The following is a 16,900-nucleotide window of genomic DNA, read 5'->3' as shown; positions in this document are numbered from 1 at the left end:
CACGATTTCTCTGTTGCAGTGAATGGCTCATGCTGGAGTTCTCTAAAGGGTTCCATAAAGTACCAAAGGTTTTTATTCTTCCTAGATTACTTCTATGTGTCTGTGGGAATAGCTCTCTGCAGGCAGGAGAAGTCAGAACTGAAATAATTCCTGCCTTAAATAAAATCTGTACAATTTTTGATTATACCTCTCTGAAGTCCTGGCAGGCAGCTCTGAGAACTGCAGAGCTCATGGTGTGGTCACCAACTCCAGCCCCCATTGGAGGGACAGTTGTGTTTTCCTGCAGCACTGGCTGCCAGCTGGAGTAAAATGGTCCATGATTCCCTGGTTTCTGTTAAACAGCAGCTGAAATGTGACATCCTTTTCCCTGAGCTGAGAACATCTGCAGGGCTTTCCCCTCCTGCAGGATCAGGTGTGTGTTTGCAGAGGTGCACAGCAGCACAGCACCGTGGAAAACACCACAAGTGGGTCTGGCAGCGTCCAAAATGGCCCAGGTTCTGTGAACCATCAGAAAGAGGTTTGTAGATGGTACCTGCACATCTGGAGTGACAACTGGAGCACAGATGCTCTGACCAGCTGGGTTTTTACCTTCCCATTCCCACTGATTCATTCCAGTGTCTCTGGATGTGCCAGTGCCTGCACTTTGCTTGACTTGTTGAACAAAAATCAGCTTTGATGGGAAACCTCATATGAAAGGAAAGCTGGCACAGCAGTAGTGGATTTGATCTCCATAAGCATTTGGAAACTCAAGAAATATTAATATAGAGTCACTTTGAATTGCTGGCTTTGTTTTCTCTGGATGCTGAGGAAAAAATTTAAATAGCAAATGTTTGAGTTCACGGCAGAACAATAAATCCAGATGCTAGAGGAAACCTCCCTTTCCTCCCCAGCGCTGCAGGTAGAGCTTTTGTGTGTTTTACACATCTCTGGGTGACGCCTGTTCACAAGGACGTGGCATTAGGCAGCGCACGGAGTCATTTATTTATCCTATTTTCCTTGGAGCTAAGTTCCCTGAGAGCCTGTGCACAAAGCCTGGATCAGGGCTGCGGGGAGCAAACAGAGCCAGCTCTGGAGGAGTCGTGCTGGGGGTCTGGGGGAGCACTGGCCCCAGAGAGGGGAGGGGACTCCAGCATGTGTCCCCTGCCGGGGGAGCTCAGAGGTCAAGCACTGAACCACGGGGGTTGGCCCAGGCAGCCAAGAGGTCAAAAAGCACCAAACCATGGCGGTGGCCAAGGCCAAGGCGAGACTGGCTGGGGTGGGAGGGGGAGATGCAGAGGCAGGAGCAGAGTGTGGCACAGCGTGGCAGTCCCGAGCGCTCCGGGGTGCAGGGAGGTCACAGCACAGGGCCCAGCGACCGCCGTGGCACTGCACGATCACCCGGCAGCTGCAGAGCCCCTCGGGTGTCCTTCCCTCGGGATCAACGAGCACATAACTCACTTCTGGGCTGTTTTGGCTGCTCCTCACGGGATCGTAGCACAGATGATTTGAATGCTCATCTACTCTGTGCCATTATATAAATTATTATCCAATATTATGCCAGACAGAAATACAGCAGCATATAAGGAAAAGTGGATGCTTTGTACAAGAGGGTCATGATAGATAAAAATGGTAATGGGCACTGTAGTGCCATAATCAAAGTCTAATTGTCTCATTAATTAAGAACAATATTCGGTTATGTATTGGGTCCTGAAGTGATTATGACTCAAATGCCTACTAGAACTCATGGATTTATCCTCTGCCTTGCAGTTTGCAGCCAGGCAAAGCATTTGGTGGAGGTCGAACAGTTCAATTGCTGCTTTAAAATGTAGTTGAACTTTAGGTATGAATAAACCCGGCTGTGCCGCTCACTCGCAGCCCCTGGAGCCGCTCCTGCTGCACTCAGCCGGCACAGGGAAACCTCTGCATTCCAGAGCTGCCAAAATCCTGCTCTGGGGATGAGCAAAAGAGGCACCTCAGGAGTCCCGGACCCCTCGATGTTCATTTATCCACCGCTCATGGGGCAAACACCTGAACATCTCCTTCCCCCTCCCATTTTTTACACCAATTTAATTTCCACAAGTTTCCTGCCAAACGTGAACCGCTGGTAACAGTGGCTGTTCTGGGGTAATTAGATCAAGATTCAAGCAATTTGCTGCAGGGCCTGATCCCAGACCATCTTTCACATGTCTGTGCTAGATGTATCTTTAAATTATATGATAATGAGCTTGGCAGCGCTATTAATAATCCAGCAAATCATGGTAGAGTGTGGTTTGATTTCATTGCTATAATGCGTGCAATTGAAGGCAAGTAGGTGATGGCCACAAGTTTCTGCCCTGTTTAATCATAAAAATCAAATAGGAGGATATATGAGCTTCTAAAATTAAAAATACCTGAGCTCCTTTACAGCAATAAAATGGATTTAACATAGGAAGTTTAATAATTTATTTTGAGGTGGCACAACTTTTAAAAATACCATTAGGGTCCTACCTCTGGGGGTTATTTCATTTAAATGTTGTAGTTTCTGGTTTTAATAAATGAGCATTTGCCTCCCTTCAGGTAGGTGAGCTGGGCCTGGGCCATCTCCCGCCTGGCAGGAAAAGCGGCTGGATCGACATCTTCTGTCTTTTGGTGAGGTTTCTTCCGCTGCAGGGTGACAGGAGAGAGGAGGAGCAGAGAGAACAAAACCCCTGCTCTGTGATTTTGGGACTGTCCTCACACTCCAGGTCATTTGGTACCTGTGAGGAGCGCGGAGGCCATGCAGGGGAACATCCAGGGAAACGGGCAGGCAGGATGAGGACGGCGGGGCCAGGACCACTGTTAATGAGGGAGGACGTGTGCCAGGCTGTGAAAGGCATCAGGGACCTTCCTCAGGGCTCTTGAACGACACTTCTGTAAAATTTTGATTAATGACTTGGGCAGAGAAAGAGGGAAATTTGGTAGCAATGCAAAGTGGAGAGATCTTGTCAGCACAGGAGAGGGCTGGACCACGGCACGGAATTCCCGGGATGACCACAAGCACTGGAGTAAGGTGATTGGGATGAGGCACCAGGGAAGGCAGGATGATGCACCCGGGGCCCGAGGAAGCAGCAGCAGGAGCAGGGGAGAGGGGATCAGGCCAGCCCTGCCAGGCTCTCGGTGCCCTCGAGGAGCAGCATCGCCCGCCTGGCACTGGCCCCGGGCTGCAGGGGCTCGGCTCTGCGGGAGGACGGAGGTGCAGAGCTTTCCTGGGAATAAGGGTCTGCAGCTGGAAGAGGACAGGCTGCAGGAACATTGTTTGCTTCATTGGTGGTGATGGGCTCGACGGGTGGTGTGGGGTACAGCGCTGGTGATCGGCTGCAGATCCTGAACGGATCCCCCTCAGTGCCGTGGCTCTTGCCTCACATACTGTATTCTATAGACAGAGAGGAAACAAAAGTGACATTGGTTCTTCTTTCCTTGCTTTACTTTCATTTAAAAATTTAAAAGGTGTGAAGTTTCATTGAATTTCAGCTTCCTGGAGCCACTGAGCAGACAGCACCATTTCACAATCTGTTTTTTTCAGTCTGTATCCATATTGTTGCTGGAGACTGAACCCTGCTTCCAAGTCCTCTTAGAGCACACCCATTTCTCATTGCTTTTCTTCTAATAAAAATGTCAAAAAGAGAAATAGAACGTAAACAGAAATGTTCTTGGTTTTATCCTCTGTGCAGAACAAATGTAGATTGAAAAATCAAGTGTTTGGATGCCGTGGAAGGCAGTGATCCCAGCTCGCTCCCCGTTGGTGCTGAGCGATGGATTTGGGTCAGGAGGGGTGTCTGGACTGGGAATCCTGGGAGGAGGAGCTGCCCTGAGGCCAACGAGGCTGGTCTGAACCTTGATTTGATGGCGACTGGGTAATCTTGTGCTTCCAGTGATCCCCAGTGAGGGTCACAGGAAGGGCCACGTCAGCCCTCCCAGCCTGTCCTTTGACGTTCCGTGTTCTGCAATCCAAAACATCATCCTGAGTACTCGGAAAGACACAAACACCAGTGTAAGAGATCTTGTTGTTTCCCTCTTCTCACGTACAGGGATAAATATAGATTCAGTGAGGGTGAGAGACAGTAAATTAAAATTCTAAAGAAAATGTTTCTTTGCAAGTTCTGCTGCTCATTGCGATGAGAAAACATTGAGAGCTTCCAGTACCAGAGGGAGGATAGTGGTCCAGACAGACACGGGAGCAGCTCAGGAGCCAGGAGTATTTGGGAAACAGAAAAGCTTCTCACACCTAAGGCACAGTTCTGGGCCAAAGCAGGTGACACCAGCAGTGACCCTCCCGTCCAAGGGCTGAGGGGCTTGGGCCAGTGCCTGCGTCCAGCTGGCATTGCTGCCACGGCACACAGCACTGGGTGGGGATGGGGCAGAGCCTCACACACACAGGGAGCTTTCAGCTCCATCCCTGCTCTGCTTTTATCTTACCTTTCATCAGACAGCCAGTAAAAAGATAACTTGGTCTTTCACAGCTTGACCTGAATCGGCAAGACTGGCAGAAGTAAACATCTTCTGCTTCCCCCCGAACAATTTGATATGCAGCTCTGAGAGAAGCTAAAAAAAGAACCCTTTCATCTTCGTTTCCTGAAGTCATTTTTTTATCATATTCTAAATTCATAGATAAAACCCCAGGCAATTTTATTGGATTAAGAATGACCACAAACATCACAGAGTGTCTCCCCATGACATTAATATGCTCGTAATTGATATCTTCACTCTGTGTCTTTCTCCTGAGGTTGAGATCACTGTCGTTACCCTGGTGCAGTCTATCTCCTCAGATCTCCCTCCACACATATGGGCACAGGTATGTGTTTATCTCCAGTGCCAAAATCCAGCAGAACAGTAAATTATTCTGCCTACTTGGGAACAAATCTGCCCACAGTGCTGTGTTCCCTGATTGCTTTCCTGCAAAAGCAAAACGTGGCCCAAGCCCAGGTCACCAGGAGGGTGTGAGACACCCACTCCATGAGGTGTTGGCTGAGCAGTGCATCCACCCCAGCCCATCCACCCCAGCCCATCCATGGCTGGCACTGGTTCCAGTGCATGTGCTGGAACAGTTCGGGGGGGTGGTGTTGGTGCTCACCCAAACATTCCTGAGTAATAACTCACCCAGCTGCAGGAAGTGTCTGACTGCTCAGCACTGAAAAATCAACTGCTGCATTTAATTAAAAGAGAAGCTAACCAAGAACACTCTATGTTTCTTGACTTGTTCTTACTCACTTTGAGAAAGCCCTGGTGCACTTTTCCCACAGCACCAGACTCCTTGTCTACCCAAAATGGTCCCTAATGCCCAGTGATCCCATGCCCAGCTAAAAGTGTCATGTCCGGTCCTCTCAGAAGAAATAAATTCCCTATCTGGGGCAAAAGTAAAACCCTGGATAAAAGGGAAAGCATGAAAAAAAGGAGGAAAGTGATAGAAAAAGCATGATTAAAAAAGTATGAGAAAATCAGGATAAAAAGTTCTTAATTCAACTCTGCCAGGCAGGAGGTGGATCTAATTCTCCCTTTAAATAGACTCTGGCTCTAGGTTTTATTCTGCTATTTAAGAACAAGGATAATTACTATGGGAGCCTGTAGTAAGTGCAATACTACCTCAGTATTGAGGAATCATCCCTGCAGAGGGGCCTGGACAGGCTGGATCCATCGGCCACCGCCAACTGTGTGATGTTCAACAAGGCCAAGTACCGGATCCTGCGCTTGTGTCACAACAACCCCCTGGAATGCTCCAGGTTTGGGGAAGAGTGGCTGGAAAGCTGTCCAGCAGCAAAGGACCTAGGAGTGCTGGTCAACAGGAGCTGAACATCAGCCCAGGTGTGCCCAGGTGGGCAAGAAGGCCAGTGGCACCTCGGCTGTACCAGCCACAGCGTGGCCACTAGACCTGGGCAGTTGCCGTCCCCTGTGCTGGCCATCGCTGGGGCACCTCCAGTGCTGGGGGCAGCTCTGAGCTCAGGACAAGGGGGACATGGAGAGGCTGGAGCATGTCCAGGGAAGGAGATGGAGCTGGGGAAGGGGCTGGAGCACAATCTCTATCCAGAGTTCCTCAGGGTGGACAGAAACACCTTGACTACAAGGAGATTTTGGGTCCTTGTTTACCCTCCCTGAGGAGGGAAGGATTTGGGGATTAATCACAGTGCCCTCCCTTCCTTGGCAGCTGTGGAAACAAGGCCTGAGAGGAGGGGAGGGAAGAGCTCTGCTCTGACCTTTTGCTGGTAATTAATCATGAAGTGTGAGAATTTGTTTGCTTGCAGCCTTGAACAGGGATTGCAAATGATCACCCAGAGATAGGTTCAGGGCTTGGGGGCTTTTTTTCTCCTTTTTTTGCTCGGTAACAATTTTCCTGCCCAACTCTGGCAGCTGAAATTACGTTTGACTTGAGCTTCTTGGATCTTCACAGCACTGAAAACCAAAGAAAATTAAAGGACAGTGATTTTTGCATAATTTCACTCCTACTAAGAATTTCCAATTAGGAAGGCAAAAATTGATCCTCTCTGCTTTAATATCTCGGGCTTTTTTCCCCTGCACAGATAACAGCTGAGTTTTAATTCATTTTAATTCTATTACCATCCATAACATCATGCACTGTGATAAGTATCTCTCCTGTACACAAATGCCTTTGAGAACTACCCATCAAGTACTTATTTAACCTCATTGTTGAGGGAATAATGGCATTTCCTGTATGTGTTTATTTTGCCTCATTTATGGAGCAAATTAACTTTTTTTACACAAACACACCAGTATTTTTTTTCCATTTACATTGTTCCCAGCGAGGGTCCACTTTCTGGCTTGCGTTCCCTAAAGGTTTCCTACATCTCTGTTAGTGCACCACTCAGTGTGTGTAACCAGACCTTTATTCTCAGCATTATTATTAAATATGATTACAATGTGACACAAATTTTACTGAGGTGGGTGGGATCGAATCTTTACAGGAAATGCAGCGTATTTAAATTATGATGTGGATGAAAATTTGGTCTTTTAGAAAAGAAATGCCAAGTTGCTACAAAGAAACATGTGTGCTGCATTACATATGCTGCACAATGCTGAAGAGAATAAAGGATCTTTTTATCATTGTTATCCAACTCCTCACAAGGGCCTTTGCAGGGAAAATTATGTAAGTGAATCCAAAGTGCTCTAAAAAATCCTTCAGTGTGATGGATATTTTTTACTATGGGAATAAAACTGCTGCAGTCAATCATAATTACAGACTCTTGCTGGAAACAAAACCAAGTTTCTCAGGGAAGAGGACATTGTGACATGGCTTGGAATTCACTGGGCTGCACAGGGCAGCACCCAAAGGTCAACAGCTGGGATTGACACCACTCCTCATGCCTAAAGGTCCTGAGCAGTGTCCTGGGGGATCCTGGTACTCACCAGCTGCTGGCACTGCCAGCGGTCACCACAGACTCCCACCCGAGGCACTGCCACGTCCAGCTGGGATGGGAGAGAACCGGGATCTGAGCAGGGACAGAGAGAACCGAGAGCCTGAGCAGGGACAGAGAGAACCGGGATCTGAGCAGGGACAGAGAGAACTGGGATCTGAGCAGGGACAGAGAGAACCGAGAGCCTGAGCAGGGACAGAGAGAACTGGGAATTTGAGCAGGGACAGAGAGAACCGGGATCTGAGCAGGGACAGAGAGAACTGGGAATTTGAGCAGGGACAGAGAGAACCGGGATCTGAGCAGGGACAGAGAGAACCGGGAGCCTGAGCAGCCCCACAGAGAACCGGGATCTGAGCAGGGACAGAGAGAACCAGGAGTCTGAGCAGGGCCAGAGAGAACTGGGAGCCTGAGCAGTCCTGGAAAGAACCAGGAGTCTGAGCAGCCCCACAGAGAACTGGGAGCCTCAGCAGCACCAGCACATCTGACAGTGTCCAGCACCTGTGTGTCCCCCAGGGGCAGCAGCATTGTCCAGCACGGCTGGGAAGGTGTGAGCCTGGGGGGAGGAAGGTCCTCCTGAGCCTTTCCAACCAGGTGACACCAGTGGGGATGCTCCTCCGTCTGCCTGGCCTTGTGTTCCCCTGGGTGGCTTTTCCCTGGTGCTGCTCCCACGCTGGCAGTGGCATCCTGTGGCTCGCAGGCAGCTGGGATGGCACCAGCCCAGCATTTGGGAAGGAGGGGCCCTTCAGGAGAACCCACTGGTTTCATTCTAAACGCATTCCTCTCACAGCCAGCAAAGTCTGTGGCGCTGCTCATGGAGCTCGTCACCCCTCTGCGTGATTAATACCTTGCAATCACAGCACTGGCCTTTCCTGCCTGCCACAGGAGCTGACGACAGCAAATCAGTTAATTACAGGCCTAATTAAAATATTAATATGCTCTGTATTGGCAGTGGATGCACTTGTGTTCTGTCTCCCCCACTGCTGCCTCTGGGCCATGTGCAGCCCCCAGCATCCTCCAGCAGGGGCCACGAATGGCCCCTCTGAGCTCAGGGCAGAAGGGCTGGGGCAGACACACCCTGAAAATGCTTCACACGGTGGTTTGTACCTTCTGGGAAAGGACATCTTCCCCACAGAGCTGGAATTTACAGTTTGGCTGGCGAGATAAAAAAATTCATCTCTGGGACTTGGGCAAAAACAAAAAAAAGCAGATTCCAGTAGTACCCCAAAACACATCTGTGAACAGCCCAGTGCAGGTGAAGAGAAGCAGCACGAGTTCATCTGCTGAGAGCAGGTACAAACCCACACATCGGGACTGAGCTCAGCTGGCATCTTCTGCACCTGGAAATGGGAGAGCTCGTGGGATGGCAGGGACTGGGCAATCTGAGAGGGCTCATTTTTGGAGACCAAACCCGTGAACTTTTGTCTTAGCACACTGAGGATTCCAGGGGCTGGTTCTGTGCAGGTCCAGGAGCTGGACTCAATGATCCTTGTGGGTTCCTCCCAGCTCAGATATTCCATGATTCTGTGATTCTGTGGTGGTGTAAATTTTCTCAGCTTTTTCTCCGTGTTGTCACCAAGGGAAGTGACTGGCAGGTAGGTAAGAACAAACCACACCGTTCTGCATTGTATATTCTCACCTCCTTTGTTTCCCTGCCCACTCTCCAGTGCTTCTCACGCTGAGTGGTTTTTTCCCCTTTCCATTTAAAATTAAAAGTTTGAGAAGTTATTTTTCTGCAAATAATTAATCATGTTCATGCATTCCTGGGTCTTCACCTCTTGTCACAGAAAAAACAAAATGGAAAATATAACCATATGGAGGAGGCAGTAATAACAGGATAAAATACTGCTGACCTCTTCACGCCTTCACTTGAAATTAGCATTTATTTTTTTCCTTGTTTGATGCTCTGTCATTACAGGGTATGTGTGTGTTTTAGTTTTTTTATTAATAAAGATGGTAATTTAACAAGCAGGTTAATGGCAGTTTTAATGAGAAAGAATATTAATTGGACAGGCTGGGGGGATCTTGGGGCAGCTGCATCTTTTTCCTTCAAATCTCACTCACCCCATCCTCGAAAATACCCAGCATATGTGCCAGGGGTTGGGGGTTGTTTCCATGTTGACAGTTAATGCCCACAGCTTGTACTATTTTGTTTCGTTTCACAGAGCCTTTGCACAAATGTGGTTTTGGGCTGCCCCAGCCTGGGATTTGCACATTGCCAAATCTTCAAAGGTTGCATAAACAGGCGCCTTGCTCTGGGTAAGGCAGACAATGTGACCATCTGCCTTTCTTCTGCAGCCAAATGAAAATAGCAGGAAGTATGGGGCTTGTCATTAAAACAGAGCCCTGGGTCCTCTCCTCTCCTCTCCTCTCCTCTCCTCTCCTCTCCTCTCCTCTCCTCTCCTCTCCTCTCCTCTCCTCTCCTCTCCTCTCTCCTCTCTCCTCTCTCCTCTCTCCTCTCTCCTCTCTCCTCTCTCCTCTCTCCTCTCTCCTCTCTCCTCTCTCCTCTCTCCTCTCTCCTCTCCTCTCTCCTCTCCGACAGGGGCCAGTGGTGGCCCTGGCAGTGCTGGGGGATGTTTGGGCTCCATGGGGGCTGTTCCAATATTAAGAATTTGATGGTTCCATGATTCTCTGATTGCTCGGTGCAAGCCAGGGGACAGTGTGGGGCGGTGACCCCTTGGAGCAGGTTTGCTAAAGGCTGGAGGTGGGGCTGTGTCTGTCCCCGTCCTTCATCCTGCTGCTCCACAGACACCTCAGACTCCTTCTCTGCATGTGGGTCCTCGTGCTCCTTGTTGTGCTCTGGGCCCTGGCTGCAGTCCTGAGCAGGGAGGACCATGCTGGTCTCTAGAGGGGACAACCCCTGCCTTGCTTTCCACCAGTTCACTCCAGAAACCTTCACATTCAAATGGTAAACAAAAATAAACACCTCCCTCCCCAGCAGATTTATGGAGCTGTTTGCTCTCCAGAGACACTGAACAGACAGCAGCAAGTCAGATTTACATGGAGATACTCCAGCAGAAACCAGGTTTTCTGCAGTGGAACAGGAAATCACAATCTCTTAAAACCAGTTTGCAAAATGAGCAGATTTATGGTGATTGTGTGATAACAATGCACAGTTTATACTGTACAGCAGTTTTACAATATTGTCTTAATGCTGCCATCAGCGTGTCACAGCCCATGATGGGGTTTCAGGCTCTCCATAAATCTCACAGGGCTAATAAAGCTGAGGCTGGAGATTTACCACATACACAGCAATTCCAAGTTCTCCTGTGAGCTGGTGAGGGCTGGTTTATTGTCCAAGTATTGCTGTGCACATGAAATGCCGAGGGCTTGTGTGCAGAATTCCTGTCCTCACATAGGGGACATGGAAAGGCCATGTCCTCCTCCTCCTCCTCCTCTCCCTCATCATTACCTGGTCATGAGGTTTTGGTGTGTAACTGTGTAGGTGCCTTGTGCTGACAAGTCACCCAAACACAAACTGCACCATTGCCAAGATATCAGGACTCTTCAAAGAATTAATAATAATAATGATAATATAATAGCTTTCTACAGGTCTTCTCTCATTCAGACTCATGGTGTCAGTGCTGGGGCTGAGTGTGCCAGTCCCACCTGAGTTTAACCCCACCTGCATTGAGCACCTGCAGCCCCTGTGCACTTCAGGGAGAGTTCCACAATCTCAGAGGGAGCACTCCACAGTTTTTCTTATCCCCAGCTCCATCACTCTTCCCTGTGCCCGGGCTGCATCACAGCCGGAGCCCTGTGGCACGAGGGGGTGGGCAGCAGATGTCTCCATTGCTGAGTGGTCTCCCATGACAGCAGCACAGGGCTTTGACACCTCCTGGCACCAGGCCCTCCCTTCAGACACTGATTTACACCTTTGAAACAGCCTCCAGCAGTTTGCTGACTTCTCTTCTGTCTCACAAAGCAAACATGGCTCACAGCTTGCACCCCACAGTGGCCACTCAGTGATTTATTCCTGTGTCAGCTGCGGGGCTGTGTCACTGGGGAGGAAGGTGCTTGGCCCTGGCATGGCGTCCTGTGGACACCAGGCACTGCCTCTGGCCACGTCCTGTCCCACTGGCCCCGACATGGACAGGGGTTCTGCAACCCTGGCACAGGGTGCCCAGAGCATCTGTGGCTGCCCCTGGATCCCTGGCAGTGCCCAAGGCCAGGTTGGACGTTGGGGCTTGGAGCAGCCTGGGATAGGGGAAAGTGTCCCTGCCCATGGCAGGGGGTGGAATGAGATGAGATTTGAGGCTCCTTCAATCCAAACCATTCCAGGATTCTATGAAACACTCCTCCCGTGGGAGGAGCTCTTGACGGCAGCACAGGGCATCTGCCTGCAGTCAGGTCATCTACCAGGTTTTGTGTTACAAGGGAATCTTTCTTTTTCGTCACCCAAGTGTTTTTGCTGACTTTTTGCTGTGGAATAAAGTAAGGGAAAATGATTTAATGAAACAGTAAATAATGCAAAGTTCTCTGAATTCATCCAAAGTGAAGCAGATCTATTTCACTTCAGCCTAACCCAGGTTTTGTCATGTGCTTGCAGAGCTGAAAAAACCCGACTGTTTGCTCCTGACCACTTTGACTCTGTTCCTGTTCCCCACCTCTACTGAAGATGGTCTCTGTAGCACCCCACACATCTCCCAGGCAACTCAGCCCACCTAAAGGAAATATGGAGACAGGAGCTTGCTTCTCCAGGACACATTTACACCGGTCCACGAGTAAGCGACTCCTTTTCTTCTCGCAGGTGCCCATCCCACAGGAACCATCTGGTTTGTTTGCCCAGGCAGAGCCTCCCCAGCAACCCCAGCCACGGGAATGCCGGCGCCCACCCGCCCGCGCCAACGGAACCTCGCAAGGTGCCCCAGCAGGAGCACCAGAAATCCTCACAGCAGCTGAAAGGATTCTGGAGACATAAAATTGATGTGAGAAGAAGAGGCAACTGTCAAAAAGAAGTTGGTTTTCTTTTGAGCAGGTTCAAATGGGACTTTCTCAGAAATCCGCATTTTAATCTAAGAGAGGATCCCCTTCAGAGCTTGGCTTTCTCTTGAGCTCCAGTATCAAAGCAAACTCACAATTTCAGCTGATCAGAAGGCAAGGAAGAAGCTTCAAGTGAAATGCCCAGAAAATTAGATTAATCAGAGTTGATAAGAATCAAGTGAGACAATTCTGCAGTGTGAATCCGACTGAAAATTGTACGATAACAGATAAAGTATTCCAATGGCAATATCCGATTAAAATAAACAAGTTATTATTTTCACAATAATTTGTTTGGCGCTGTCACACCATGCTCTGAATGAGGAAAGACAAAAGCAGCTCTGTGATCTAATTACTTTAAAAAATCCTATTAACAGAACAATTTGATCCAACTCTTTTGGAGATGCCCCTGTTTAGAGCATTCATTCATATGACAATTGAGCCTTTTCTTAAACGTTTCAATTATTTTGGGGCTGAAAATCTTTTGAGGGTGATGTCCTGCTATGGTATGCAAAAAACTCTGCAACAGCTTAGGAGAAAAATAAACTTCATGAAATCCTCTATAAATGGCTCTGAGCCAGGAACAAAAAATGCCCAATATTCCTTCAAGTCACAGTTACAAAATATGATAAATATGAGGTCCTAAAAATGTAGTTTAGCAAAATATCAAGTGGAAATGTGGTTTGGGGCACTGCCTGGTAGTAAATAATGCTTATTATTTAAGCATTATTAAATGCTTAAATATTTAAGTAAAAAATATAAATAAGTAATAACTAAATAATGCTTAATTACTTATTTCTTAAAAACAAGCAAATTAAAGATGTCTAAGATTTACTATTCTTACAATTTTTCACTTAACACTTCCATGGAGAGATATTCCATTGGAAATCTACAATATGATGTTTTAACATTTTATTTTGAGGATCTCTAAAGTAAAAGTTCAATTTTCAGCTAAAGATTAATCATGTCAACTCTTTTTTCCCAGAAAGACAGGAGAAAAGGCCAAAGCAACAAAATGTAATTTCTAGCCCTTTAAATACAAATCCTAAAGCTCATCAGCTTCACAAAGAGGGGCCATAAAATACCAGAGAATCACAGAATCGTTAAATTGGAAAAGACCTTTAAGGTCACCGAGTCCGAGCGCTGCCCCAGCACTGCCCAGGCCACCACTGACCCACGTCCCCAGGTGCCACATCCACAGGCTGTTAAATCCCTCCAGGGATGGGGACTCACCCCTGCCTGTGCCAGGGCAGGACCTGGGAGTGCTGGTGGGGAGCAGGAGCAGCAAAGCCCAACATCTCAATTTGCTTCCCGAGAGCGAAGATGATATAATGGATATTGTTCCCGTGAAACGTCTTCCTTATCCTCATGACCTTTTCCACAAATCAGGTCTCATTAGCTGCCCTGAGCTATGATGTGAGATGATCATTATTTGCTGTGTTTGGGTTCCTGCAACTTATTTATTGCCTGCTCTGTTTTACCAACTAACAGCAAAGGACAGGAGCTGCTCACAGCTGAGCGTGGTGTGGCACTCGGGAGGCTGGGAGAGGGAAGGGATGGGGACAAGTCAAGCACCGTGTGATCCTCGGTTTTGCATTCAGGTCGAGAGATTGGGGCCATAGAAATGAAAAATAAAAATGTTTTATTTGTTCTTCAAAGCAAAGACTTGTGAAGAAAAACCATAAAATTAATTGTGAAAATGCCCATAAAATGACCAGGGAAATTCCAGAACCTATTAGGGAAAATGCACCAAGAAGATAAATTAATCTTTGTGAGCATGTCAGTATGTGCTGTTTTTATTATGAGGGTTAGGAGTGATTTTTGGAGTTGTATTTGGAAGTAGAAATTTAAAAACCGTCAGAGACTGAACTCTTTGACCATGTGAAACCTTGTGGGGGGAAGAGCCAGGTCTGTGGGGTCACAGCTGGGTAACTCTGCAGCTCTCAGGGAGAAGCAGGGGAAAGCTTCCCTGATGTGTTTCCAGCTGTAATTGTTGTTTGGCAGAGCCTGCCCGTGGTTGCTGTCGGGCTCCTCTCGCATCTCCTGCACTGGGAACTGTTCGCCTTACAGAGTGAGGAGTCTCTCCCTCCTTGTACATGGACCTGTGGCTTTTATGGCATCTCTCCACTTCCTCTTTCTGAATAATTTGCAAAGAATTCCCCAAAATGTCCCAATCAAATGCAGGAAAGTGCATTGTTACTTAGAAGAGGCTCTTCCAGACAAACGTCCGCTTGCCCAGGATGAATCTGAAGTCCTGCAGACACAGTTTCTCAAGCTCTTATGAAGTTCACATTCCCTGTGCACACAGCTCTGAACACAGGTTGAAAACTGAAGGGAGAAGTGGAAGTTGTCTGGTAGGAGCTGCTCTGGCCATGGGAGCTGCTCTGGCCACGGGAGGGGGAGCAGGAGTCCAGCAGGCTCCACGTGTACCTGGTCTGGTGGGATCCCCAAAACCTCCCCTGAGGGGCAAGAGGCAGTGGCTCGGGGGGATGAGGGAGGAAAGGATGGGCTGAGGGACAGGGGACAGCCCCAGCAGCGCAGCATCCCTGCACCTCCTCTGTGAGCACTGAACCAGCATCCAGGCAGCAGCAGCAGCAGCTGCATTCTTCCCTCTCTGCCACTGCTTCATGAGCGCATCTAAAATCCTGCTGATTTCACCGTGGTTTGGAGAGATGAGCCCAGGTGAATCCCTGCTGCAGTTTAAGGACCAGCTCTGTGTATTCACTTTTGCCAGATTAGGTTGATTTACAATGTGCTTTAATGAAGTGTGTTGCTATGGTGAGGCTGGCTTCAAGGGCGTCTGTTAAAAAAAAAAGCAGCAGACGAGTAAATTGTCCAAATCAGATCAATACGAAACCAGTTTCCAGCACTGCACCATTTTTCTGCCAGTTTTGGCTTAGCCGAATGAAGAGTGAAGAGCAGCCCCAGCGGGGGGCAGAGGGAGCCCCTCAGGTACAGCAGAGGACGTGTGGTCCTCGTGTGTTGGGGGTCAGCGGTGGAGCGAGGTCCAACTGCAGCAGGATGTGCAATTAGGAGGTGGTGGGTCATGAGGATCCTCCCTGGTTTCTTTCCATCTGCCAGCATCCCCAGGTCCTCTCCCAGGGCTGCTCTCGATCCGTCCACCCCAGGGACTGAGGGCTGCCCTGACCCAGGTGCAGCACCTTGCGTGTTCCTTATCAAACCTCACAAGGCTCCCCATGGCCCATTCCTTGAGCCTCCCAGGTCCCTCTGGATGGCCCCGACCTTCAGGAGTGTCCATTGCACCCTCAGCTTGGTGTCACCTGCAGACACCACTGATCCCACTGACTGTGGCATGGATGAAGGCACTGAATATCACTGACCCCAGCATGGACCCCCAAGAGACACCACGTGTCACATCAGTCCAGCGGGACTCTGGCTGCTGACCACCACCCTCTGGATGTGACTGTCCAACCAATTCCTTACCCATGAACCGCCCAGCCATCAAATCCATCTCTCTCCAATTTGCAGGGAAGAGAATTGTGCAGGAGTGTGTTACAGCCTTAGAGAAGTCCAGAGAGATGACATCTGTAGCTCTTCCCTTATCCACTGCTGGAGTCATTCCATCCTAGAAGGCCACTAGGTCCAGGGCGCCTTAATTAACTTTTCTGTTGTGTACCTTGATTAGATTACTTTTCTGCCTCTAGGCTACTTCTCCTACTCCACAACCTCCTTAAAATGCAGTTGCAGAGCTTATGCTAAACCATCCAGCATAATGGAAATTAGTTTTAACAGTTTCTCCCAAGCTTTATAACACCTTCCTCACTCCACCTGACGTAAGCAGAGGAGAAAGGAGACCACTGCAGACAAGTCTTGGTGTGAGCAGCCCGCTCCCTGATCCCTGTGCGGATGGCAATGTGGGGCCTGGAAAAGCAGGCTCAGGACAGCACCCAGGAAGCCAGGATGGGATGGGGGACAGAGATACAGAGCAGGGAGGTGTTTCCCTGTCATGGCCCAAATTAGCTTGATTTAAAAAAAAAAAAAAAAAAAAGGAAAACCTGTGATTCAGTGTTCAAACGTCCAGCAGAACTTTGTCACCTGATCAAACTAATCATAAAGGTCAAGGCATTTGCAACATACAAGAGCAAATATCAAGGTCCTTTTCTTCCTGTCACCTCTGTCAGGGAGCACTTGGGCCAGGAAGGCAGGAGTGCAGGAGGGCAGGAAGGAAGGCAGGAAGGCAGGAAGGCAGGAGGGCAGGAAGGCAGGAGGGCAGGAAGGAAGGCAGGAAGGCAGGAAGGCAGGAGGGCAGGAAGGCAGGAGGGCAGGAAGGAAGGCAGGAAGGCAGGAGGGCAGGAAGGCAGGAGGGCAGGAAGGAAGGCAGGAAGGCAGGAAGGCAGGAAGGCAGGAAGGAAGGAAGGAAGGAAGGCAGGAAGGCAGGAAGGCAGGAAGGAAGGAAGGAAGGAAGGCAGGAAGGCAGGAGGGCAGGAAGGCAGGAGGGCTGGAAGGAAGGCAGGAAGGCAGGAAGGCAGGAAGGCAGGAGGGCAGGAAGGAAGGAAGGCAGGAGGGCAGGAGGGCAGGAAGGCAGGAAGGCAGGAAGGCAG

This window comes from Corvus hawaiiensis, chromosome 9, assembly GCF_020740725.1.
Source record: "Corvus hawaiiensis isolate bCorHaw1 chromosome 9, bCorHaw1.pri.cur, whole genome shotgun sequence".
In the NCBI taxonomy this organism is placed as follows: domain Eukaryota; kingdom Metazoa; phylum Chordata; class Aves; order Passeriformes; family Corvidae; genus Corvus; species Corvus hawaiiensis.
The sequence above is the reverse complement of the archived record's forward strand: the minus strand, read 5'-3'. Positions refer to the sequence as shown.